Source organism: Cupressus sempervirens, chromosome 2 (assembly GCF_028749045.1).
Source record: "Cupressus sempervirens isolate cs-2001-9-10 chromosome 2, ASM2874904v1, whole genome shotgun sequence".
Taxonomy (NCBI): Eukaryota; Viridiplantae; Streptophyta; class Pinopsida; order Cupressales; family Cupressaceae; genus Cupressus; species Cupressus sempervirens.
Window position 1 is genome coordinate 334,426,903 of NC_143119.1, and position 9,577 is coordinate 334,436,479.

Below are 9,577 nucleotides of genomic sequence, written 5' to 3' on the forward strand. Positions count from 1 at the left end.
AGAATCTCAAAGACATTGGAAAAGGGTATTCCATTAGAGTTTGTTTGGAGCCTTCTTGAGGAATTTTTTTGCATAAATCCCAATTTAGTACATTAGCAGGGTTAATTAAGGGCTACTAGGCCTAATAGAGGATTTGCATAAGTTTGAGGGGATCATATAGAAACAAAATGTATGGCTTTTGAGAAATGGTTATGAAGAAGTCTAGTACACCGTAGAAGGAGCCTCCAACACTTGCAAGATCAAGTTAACCATTAGGGAGGCTTAGAATGAAGTTCAAAACTAATGAGCAAGCCTAAATGGATGGGATGGTCAAAGGGAAAAGTTGTTTTTTATTGATTAAGGGAAACTTGTGTAAGTAGGGGATTTCTAGGAGTATTGATCTACTATCTACATGCCCTACACAATTCCTATTACTATATCCACATGATTGATTCATTGTTGTTGTAGGGTTCATTAGTTGGCCTTTTATGTGGTCATTTGTGCCTTAGTACATTCATTTCATGAGAGATTTGATAATAAGTATTCATATCTAACTTTTTATTTGAAATACCTTGTTGGAAATATGGCTAGGTAAGATGAGCTATGGTTGTCATTTATGGCAACATATATTTCAGGATGTAATGACAAAATACACTATTGAAGATTCTATAGTTAGAGTTAGGAAATTGTCTGTATTAAATAGTTTCATTGGTAGCACAAAAAATGTTTTTGGTATAGTGAAGGATACAAAGATATTTTGCATGTGTGAAGTTAAGGGAATGTATATCAAAGTGTCACAATGGGGTACCTAAGTTCGCAAGTCAGTACAAATAGTACAAACAAAGTTACAAGCTAAATATCATTAAAGGTAGTATGCATAGTAGAACAAAGTACAACAAAAAAAGAGGTATAAAGTGCTAAAGAATTATCTCAGTTACGAAATTATTACTTATGTTTGTAGAGATGGCATCCTATATTTTTAGCCTAAATCAATGTAGTGTGTGTTTACATCAAGCTAACTAGACAAGATTTTTGTGAAAGGAAATGGTATAAGTAAAGATTTACTTTATCCAAAGTAAAGTATGTGTGTAATGTGTGATATATCTAAGAATGCAAAGTACATGACGTATATGCAAACTATGTATATGAAATAGGAAGTTATATGAGAGATATGTGATACAAGTTCTAATGTCAATCAAGCTATGTAAATTAAGGTAATCAACGATAAAGAGGTTTTTGTAGCTATGATCTCCTTTTGTATAAAGGCACTATATTGTATAATTGCATGTTAGGGAAGTGGGCTCTACTTGCATGTAGTTGTAATTGTAATACCAAATCCTAACAAGGTTGAAGAAACTCTTAACAGGGTTGGGGCTTTTAATTGGGCTTAGTCCTCTAATAAGGACCGAGACACTATATGCAATTCATAGACTCCTAACAAGGTCAATATCCTTAACACAGTTTTTTTGTTTAGTGGATCATTTTGTGGGTACTATATCCCCACTGAGGTTTTTCCTTGGCAAATGTTTCTCTAGTTAACAAATAATGGTATTATGAGTTCTCTTTATGTATGGTTATATCTATTGGGACTGAAAATTGCATGGTCCATTTTCAGTCACAATTTGAAAATTTTGAGAAATTGAGCCCTATAAATGCTTTTGATGTGATTGTACCTGGTTGTACCTTTGAAATCCATGAGGAGTTTAATGTTTCTAACACCTTCTATCTAGCATGTCCACATGTTCCATAATGATAAACTGACATTCTGAGCTATTTTGTGAAGTCTCGTTTTGAGCTAGTCTAAATCTACATTTTCACCTAAGTGTCAAATAGCAACAAGAGGCCTTGTTTGCAAGTGAATATCTAGCATCCAAAAATGTATCATGACCCACCACTTTCGGAGTATCTAGTGTCCATACCTAAGAACCTATGTTCTAGATTTCGAGTTGTTTCAAGTCCATTTGATTAGGTTTTGAATCCCTTAAAGTTGGTCAGTTACTATTTTCATGCTTTTGCACTTTGCACCTAATTCTGGGAAGCCCTGTTTGATGAGTTATAACTTTTGACCAGTTGACCTGAATGCTAAAATTCCTTTTGTGTTGCATTGTAGACATTATAAACTTGTTATGTTTCAAGTTTCAGCTCTTGACAAATTTGTTTGATCAGTTTTCAAATGCAATTTCAAATGCAATTTCTAATTTTCCACTAGTGTCAGCATTTGCAGATTTGTCAGTACCCCTATTCATGACATCGTAACTTGAGATCTGTGATTGGTAAGATCAAATGGATTGTACCCCTACATTCTCCTTTGAAAATACTTTAAGTGTGCCAGTTTGCAAGTCATGACGAATCCATTTGCACACTTTTCCAAGTCAATTCCATTTGCAAAAATCAATTTCTTGTCTTTCTTTCTATTCAGCATTTTGACTGATCACCATCTGCGTCCTGTTATTCTTCATGAGCCCAAATCGTAGATCTATACTCTCCTCATGACAGAGGACCAATGCTCCAGTTTTCATTTCCCCATCTGCTCATTTGCCCTATTTTCAAAGCCGAATCCGAACCCAGTTCATTATTTTCGGACATGTTTTCTTGCAGGCAGTTCTGATAGGGTCACTTTGACAGCAAATATCTTTTGACTTTGGATCTATCATGAGATGAGATTTGACAGGGTAAGAATATGCAAAAGAGAGAATCAGTGGGTCAGATTTCAGGGCTTGGTCAGGTGTTTGGATCAATTTTTAAGGCTAGTCAAAGGACCTCCTGACACAAATTTGATAGTTTGCAAAAGAGAGTTAGAATGAGTTTTATTTGATTATTCAGTATTCGAATTTGTTTCAATTCAGTGTTGGATGATGAATGGGTCAGTTTTGTAGTTCAGTCATTTAGAAACGAAATTTTTTTTAGCTGGACCCACTTTGGGGTCCAACTAATTGCTTCAAAATGATGGACTTATTTGAAGTCACAAGAGTGTTACTATTTGACAAAAAGAGGATTTGGACCCAATGTGTAGTTGTTGAGATTTTAGAAATCTGGGCTTTTGATTGATCAATAAAGGTGGATTAATTTGATCAAGTTTCTATATAAGAAAGATGTCTGATGATTTAAATTTATTTTTAAATGACTTGAAATCCATTAATTCACTATGGAATCTGGGATCCTTTTCATTTTGGTCATGTGCAATCATTGGGATAGGTCAAGAAATTGTTCCCAAATACATATCTACTTGTGGGTTGCTGCAGTGGTGCATTGACTCATATGTACAAAGGGAAGACTATCATGACAGAGACTAAGCACTACAAAGGTCTTCGCCATTGCAGATGAGTTGATGAAGTAGTGCCTGATGCACCATGGGTGATCACTCAAGAGTTCATTGAAAAGTACCAAATTGATTATGTAGCTCATGATGCAATTTCCAATCTTGTGTAAGTTCCAGAGAAGGTTGTTATACAACATTATAATTTGTGATTCCATATTTTAAGCTATACAAATACAAGTGGGTTTGGCAACGATGTTTATGCACATGTGAAATTGATTAGAAAGTTCAAGGAAACAAAATGAACTGAAGGCATCTCAACATCAGACATCATAATGAGGATACTGAAAGACTACAACCAATATGTGATGCGTAATTTTTGCACATGGTTATACAAGGGAATATCTTGGAGTTAGTTCTGATTTTAAAAAACTTTGAAAGTTAACATGAGTATAAGAAAATTATAGCAGGAAAGTTAAAAGGGAGCAGCTCATATCTGGGAGGCTTTTCAAGAAAATAAAAAGTGAAGCCACAGCCAAAGGCAAAGTCAAATGAAGAAGACATCCACGCCATGGGAGTAGCAAAGACCCACGTCCAAGCACACGAGCCACTAGTTTAAAAGATCTATGCATTCAAAACAGAGAGGAAGCTGATTGAAGAGGCTCCTATCCCCACACATCAGATAAAGGAGCTTAAGACCCCACATGGAAGGACAGAGTATGCCGATTGAACATTAATGTATGCCTCTTGTTTGTGAAGGGTTTAAAGATAATGGCAGCAGCTCTGAGATGCATTCGCCACGTGCTCACTGAAAAAGTGCTCACCTCAGCTCTATCCTCTCACATTTTATGGAAGCCTTATATTGCTGAGAGATGGTTACTGTCTAGGAACTGGAGAATTGCATTGCAGTCATGTAACTTTTCATCGAAAGGTAGGAAGAAGACCAGATCTGACTCCAGTCAAGAATCTGGTGATCAAATGTTTGATAGGAGAGTCGCCCACATGACAGGCCAGAGATGCAGCATAGAGCAGGGGCCGATCAAGAAGGCAGTCCAGTTCAAGACATTGAGAACATGAAAGAGCAAACTGCCCACGCATAGCAGAGATGTTAGCAATCGAGACCACAATCATGCCAAATAAAGGATGAAGTAGCCCAGTCAACGCCAATGAAGGGAGCTTCTGTGAAAAGAAAGTGAGGAAGAAGTAATACCCAGGAGCAACAAAAGAAAAAAAGAAAAATAATCAATGCATAAAAAGAAGTTAGCGCATGTCAAAGAGAATACCAGACCCAGTGCGCAACTTATAAAGAAGACCTAGCGCCATGAATGTAAGCCATAGCAAGGAGAAGGTAGCGGGTAGAAAAATAGGGATGCCAATTAAGAAAAAGAGCTTGGAAGAAGCTACACTCGCATTTTAAAAGGGCAATTCGCAAGTAAAGGAAGCCAAAAAATAAGAGGGAGCATGTGAAATTAGAAACTTGCAGGTAAAAAAAAGGGGGAATGAACACCCACGTCTGAGCAATGAAGCCTGCACATGTAAACAGAAGTCTACGCAAGAACAAAGCAATAGACTTTTAAAGCACATAGTGCATAGAAAGAGGAGGCAACATCAAAGCAACATTGAAGGAAATAGCCATAAAAAATCCTACGCGACTAAATAAGAAGAGTAGAACTGTTCAACATATTTGTCCCATATTCGCCGTGTGGTGGATATTTTGTGTCTTTAAATATGATTCCAAGTAAACAACATTGTCTCATAAAGACACAGCCTTTTGAAAAGGCCATGTGTGGGGGTCCACGATGATGTCAGTAGGAGGAAACCAAAGTTAAATTTAAAACAAAGATTGAAGTGAGCTGATGTGGTGGGCTATATCCAGATGTCACCACGTGTCATGATCTAAGGGCTGGCGCATGCTCGCAAAACAGAAATGCTTGCCAATTGAAGATTGTAAGAATGTGGGATGGGTCCTACACATGATGAGGTGGCACTTGCCAGCAAGTCTAGGTGGGAAGCACTCAGATCGTGACATGTGTCACGATCCAACAGCCAGCGCACACCCGCATTTCAAAGATGCATGCCCATTAAGTAATGCAGAAAAGTGGGTGAGTGACATGTGGCGCAAGATCGAGTAGCCAATGTGAGATTGCCACATGGCAGAGATGTGCAGATGTTGACTGAGTAATGAGGTGGACCAATTGAGCACTACCACGTGGCAGCCTAGTCAAATCTGGTTTGACCCGAGGGGCCATATAAGGTCAAAAAAATATAGGATGTTTGAAAATGTAAAATTTTTAATATATTTTCAAAAAAGGTGCACATCAATAAATTTTAACTGAAAAAGTTATTTTCTAAAGTTGATACTTTAGAAAAAATTTAAATTTTTGAAAAATGAGTTGTAGAGCAAGGTTCAATAGCAAGGGGGGACATTTTTTCAAACTGTGATTTAAGGCATTTTCGGAAGGCTAGATATCCACTCCAATATACTATCAGAACCGAGAAGATCTAAATTTTCTAAATATGAAGTCAGTTTGTGCATAGGTGCTCATTGGTTCGAGTTATAAGCCATTTTTTGATCCCTAGGGCTTTCTCAGTGGAATGAGCAGATTTGATCATGGAGCATCAGAATTGGTTAGAGGGCAGTTATTAAGGCTTGGTGAGATGTGAAAGCGAAGAAAATAAATTCTGTGATGTTTTCTTGGCTTCTAAAGATCATATAACTGATTTTTCACTTTTTATTTTGAGTTCAAATGCGGCACCAAGAATCAGTTATATTTTCTACCAAATATGTGATATTCTTTATACTTCTAAGAGCCATAATCATGGAGATTTGATTTTCAGTTACAGAGAGAAGGTAGAGAGAGGCTTTTGATCTTCTTGAGAAGGAATTCTGAGTGGATAGATGTCATTTGTAAATTCAATCCGAGAATTCCTTCCTTTATATCATTCCTTTTCTTTCTCATTGTATAGGTTCTAGTTTTTGTCACTGAGAAACCAATTGGTTCTAGTCTTTGGAGAAAAACCAGTCACTACAAAGATACAAGGTTTTGGATCTAGTTTTGATGTGTTCCCATACTATGAAACCACATTCTTCAGCAAATTCTTCTTGTATGAACAACAGTAGGAAGGAATATACAGATAGTTCAGATCTGTTAGGTGTTTTCATGTTTTCATTTCATGCATTTCATTGTATTGTTTCAAGGAAATTAATACAAAGAGCAGAAGAATTTTAGTAGTTTCATTCTGATTCTCATCTCCAATCTCAGTGAATTTTCAATGTTTTATGATTTTTGAACAAAGAGCTTAGGTCATAATCGTAGTCCCTTAAGGTTGTATGTTGTTTTGTTGTTGCTTATGACTCAAGGAGTTATGTAAATTCTTCAGGGAATCATCAGGGTTGCAGGTTCATTGAGAAGGATATTATGTAAGAATGAGGTTTGGATTGAGCACCCATGTTTATTTACAAGGTAAATAGATAAATCATTTATCTGAATATATACATAAGTATCAGATCTCCATATGTATGTATTTGACTCATAGATTTGCCCAAAGGATTAGGCACTGATCAACTACAGGATCATTAAAGTCTTACTATTGCATATCTGAGGGTTTGTTGAATTCAACATTATTAATCAAATGTTTAACCCTCACTCAGCTTATGAGATTCATAGCTTTGCATTTAGCTACTGTAGATCTATGTCATTTCATGAGTCATTAGGAGAAATAAGGGTAAAATCTACTTAATAGATTTAGGGATATGTTTTTGCACTGGTACGGTATCATTTGAATCTAAGGTCTACCTGCCTAGGTTTAGTAGAGCTTGAAGTAGAAGAAGGGTCATGCCTTATAGTTGGCCTGTTGTCAAAAATGGCATGTTGAAAATGGGAGTTAGCTGCTCCTAGATATGTCAATTTCTCAGTGGGATAATTGAAAACCCTCCAACATTTTCAAACACCAACAATATCTATGGTTCACTATTATTGGTTTACTTTCATATGCTTATTGCAAAGTAATCAATAATATCTAGTTGTGGGAAAAAGTTTGTAGAATACTGATTCACCGTCCACCCCCCGCCCCCTCCTCTTATTATTATCTATTTCCAACAATTGGTATCAAAGCCTAGTTACTCAAAAGAGGATTAATAGCTTGAGTAAGATCCCTATGAATATATAATAGTTAAAGATAAATCTTGAAGAAACCCTTGAGTGAATTGATTTTCTTATAGAAGAATCAGACTGCCTAAAAGATTAGTATGAAGATGCAAAAGATTACATTGGTAAACTGAAAGACAAAATTGATCGTCTAAAATCTAGGAAGGAATCACAAGAGAAGATTAGTAATAATGATGAAATAGGAACCCTCAAGAAAGAAAATGAGATCTTGAAACATGAGTTGAAAAATGTTGAACTTAAGTTGAGTCTTAAGAAGTATGACAATAAGATTGACTAGATTTGAAATATGAGAATGCAAACCTAAGATCCCATTTGACTCAAGTAACATCTGAATTAGATTTTATAAGAACAGAGCATGCAGAATTAGAAAAGTACAATACCATTGTGAAAGGAGAATTAACACAAGCTAAACAATAGTTAGAGAAGCTTTATTCTAGTAGTGAGAAAATTGATCAACAATTATTTTTCTAGAGATTCTCTTATGATAAGACAAGAAAATTGAGGTTGGAAAGGAACTAGATCCAGTTGTTGAAGCCCCTAAGCCTAAAGAAACTGGTCAGAGTACGATTGAATCAAGCATATCTACAGACTTGTCTAAAGAAGTTGAGCAAGTTGATCTATCTAAGAAAAATGATGAACCTAAGAAAACAAGATTACCTAAGGAGGCTAGACATGAATACAAAGGTAGATATTTTACAATGAAGTTGGTCATATAAAGAGAGATTGCATAGTTAAGTCTTTAATACCTATCACTAATTTCTATTGTTATAATTGTCATAGTTTGGGACATAAAGCAATAGATTATGAGAAACTTAAGTTTGACAGTGGTAATTAAAATAGTAGAATGTTTAGGGATACTAACCCTACAAGTAATAAAAGAAGGAGATCACAAAGTAGATCCAATGATGGAGAAAGACCTAATGGAGAAAGGAACTAGATTGTATGTTACAAATGTAACAATCTTGGATATGTTGTAAGGAATTCCAGAGCACTTGATAGTCAAAATAGAACCAATTCACTTGTATATCAATTATGCAACAACTTTGGACACATAACAAGAATTTTCAGAATGGATGGAAGGAATTTCAATAGGAATCCTAATTATAGAAGGACCAATAATAGAAATGATAGAAGAAATCACAATGGCAAAAATAATAGTAAGAAGGAAGCACTCAAAGAGTATGATGAATAATTCAAGGAAGTATTTGTGAAATAAAATGATACAAAACATTCATATACAATTTTGGAAGAACAATTTTTTGATGCACCTGAAAGAAGAATGAGATCAACTATAGTGTGTAATTCAAATTAAGTACCTTTTATCAAAGACATAGCATTAGAAAGTTGGAATAGAAGTTAGAAGTCAAGTTGAGAGTTGTGAATTTGATAGAAGGTAATAAAGGCCATAAGGAAGTTCTGGTTAAGAGCACAAGTCATTTGGCAATGAAATGAAGGAGAACAATGTCAAATAAGTTTATTGCTTAATAGAGTAGCAATTTCATGAATTGTAGTGCACAATCAATGCAAAGTTTGATTTGAAAGATTTAAAGGATGATAACAAGATTTTGAGTATTATTGAATCATGGGAAGAGTTAAGGAGTATTTGTGAGCGAATTGACAACAAATTGAAGGTGAATTTGAAGCATTCAAATTGCAAAGTTAAAAGTTCCTCAGTTTGCAAAATTTAGGTAATTTATGAAGTTTGCAAAGTATTTGAATCAGTTAAAATGGTGAATCCTACTATTTGTGATGTAAGTGAGAGGCCAAGATATGTATTCAAGAAGCATCCATTCATTTCCCAAATGGATTATCCCTTAGGATCATTTTCACAAGTTATGGAAAATGTTCTTCATGTAGAGGATATCAGGTCATATATCCATTGTAAGTTTGAAAGAATTGGAGACATTGATGTACATAAAGACCTTTACCTTTACAAAGTATCAAAGAAATACAAAAATAAAAGTTTAGATAACAAAAGGCCTCAAAGAATATACAAAAAAACATAAAAATAGGAGGCTAAAGTATAGCTATGCACTAAAAGACAAAAAAATAAAAGCAAAAGGACAACTATAGGGTCTTCAATAGGTCTGTAGCTTGGCCTGCCAAAATGTTCATATTTTTCGCGAAAGCTTTCATTTCATCCAACTTTTTTGCTTCCACTCCTTCCATCTTC

The 9,577-nt window shown here is 35.3% G+C and overlaps 1 pseudogene; it reads left to right on the forward strand.

Moving 5' to 3' along the window:
- LOC149572473 (choline-phosphate cytidylyltransferase 2-like) overlaps nt 1–3,702 on the forward strand; it is a 52,865-nt pseudogene extending 49,163 nt beyond the window's left edge.
- The last annotated feature ends 5,875 nt before the right edge of the window (nt 3,703–9,577 follow it).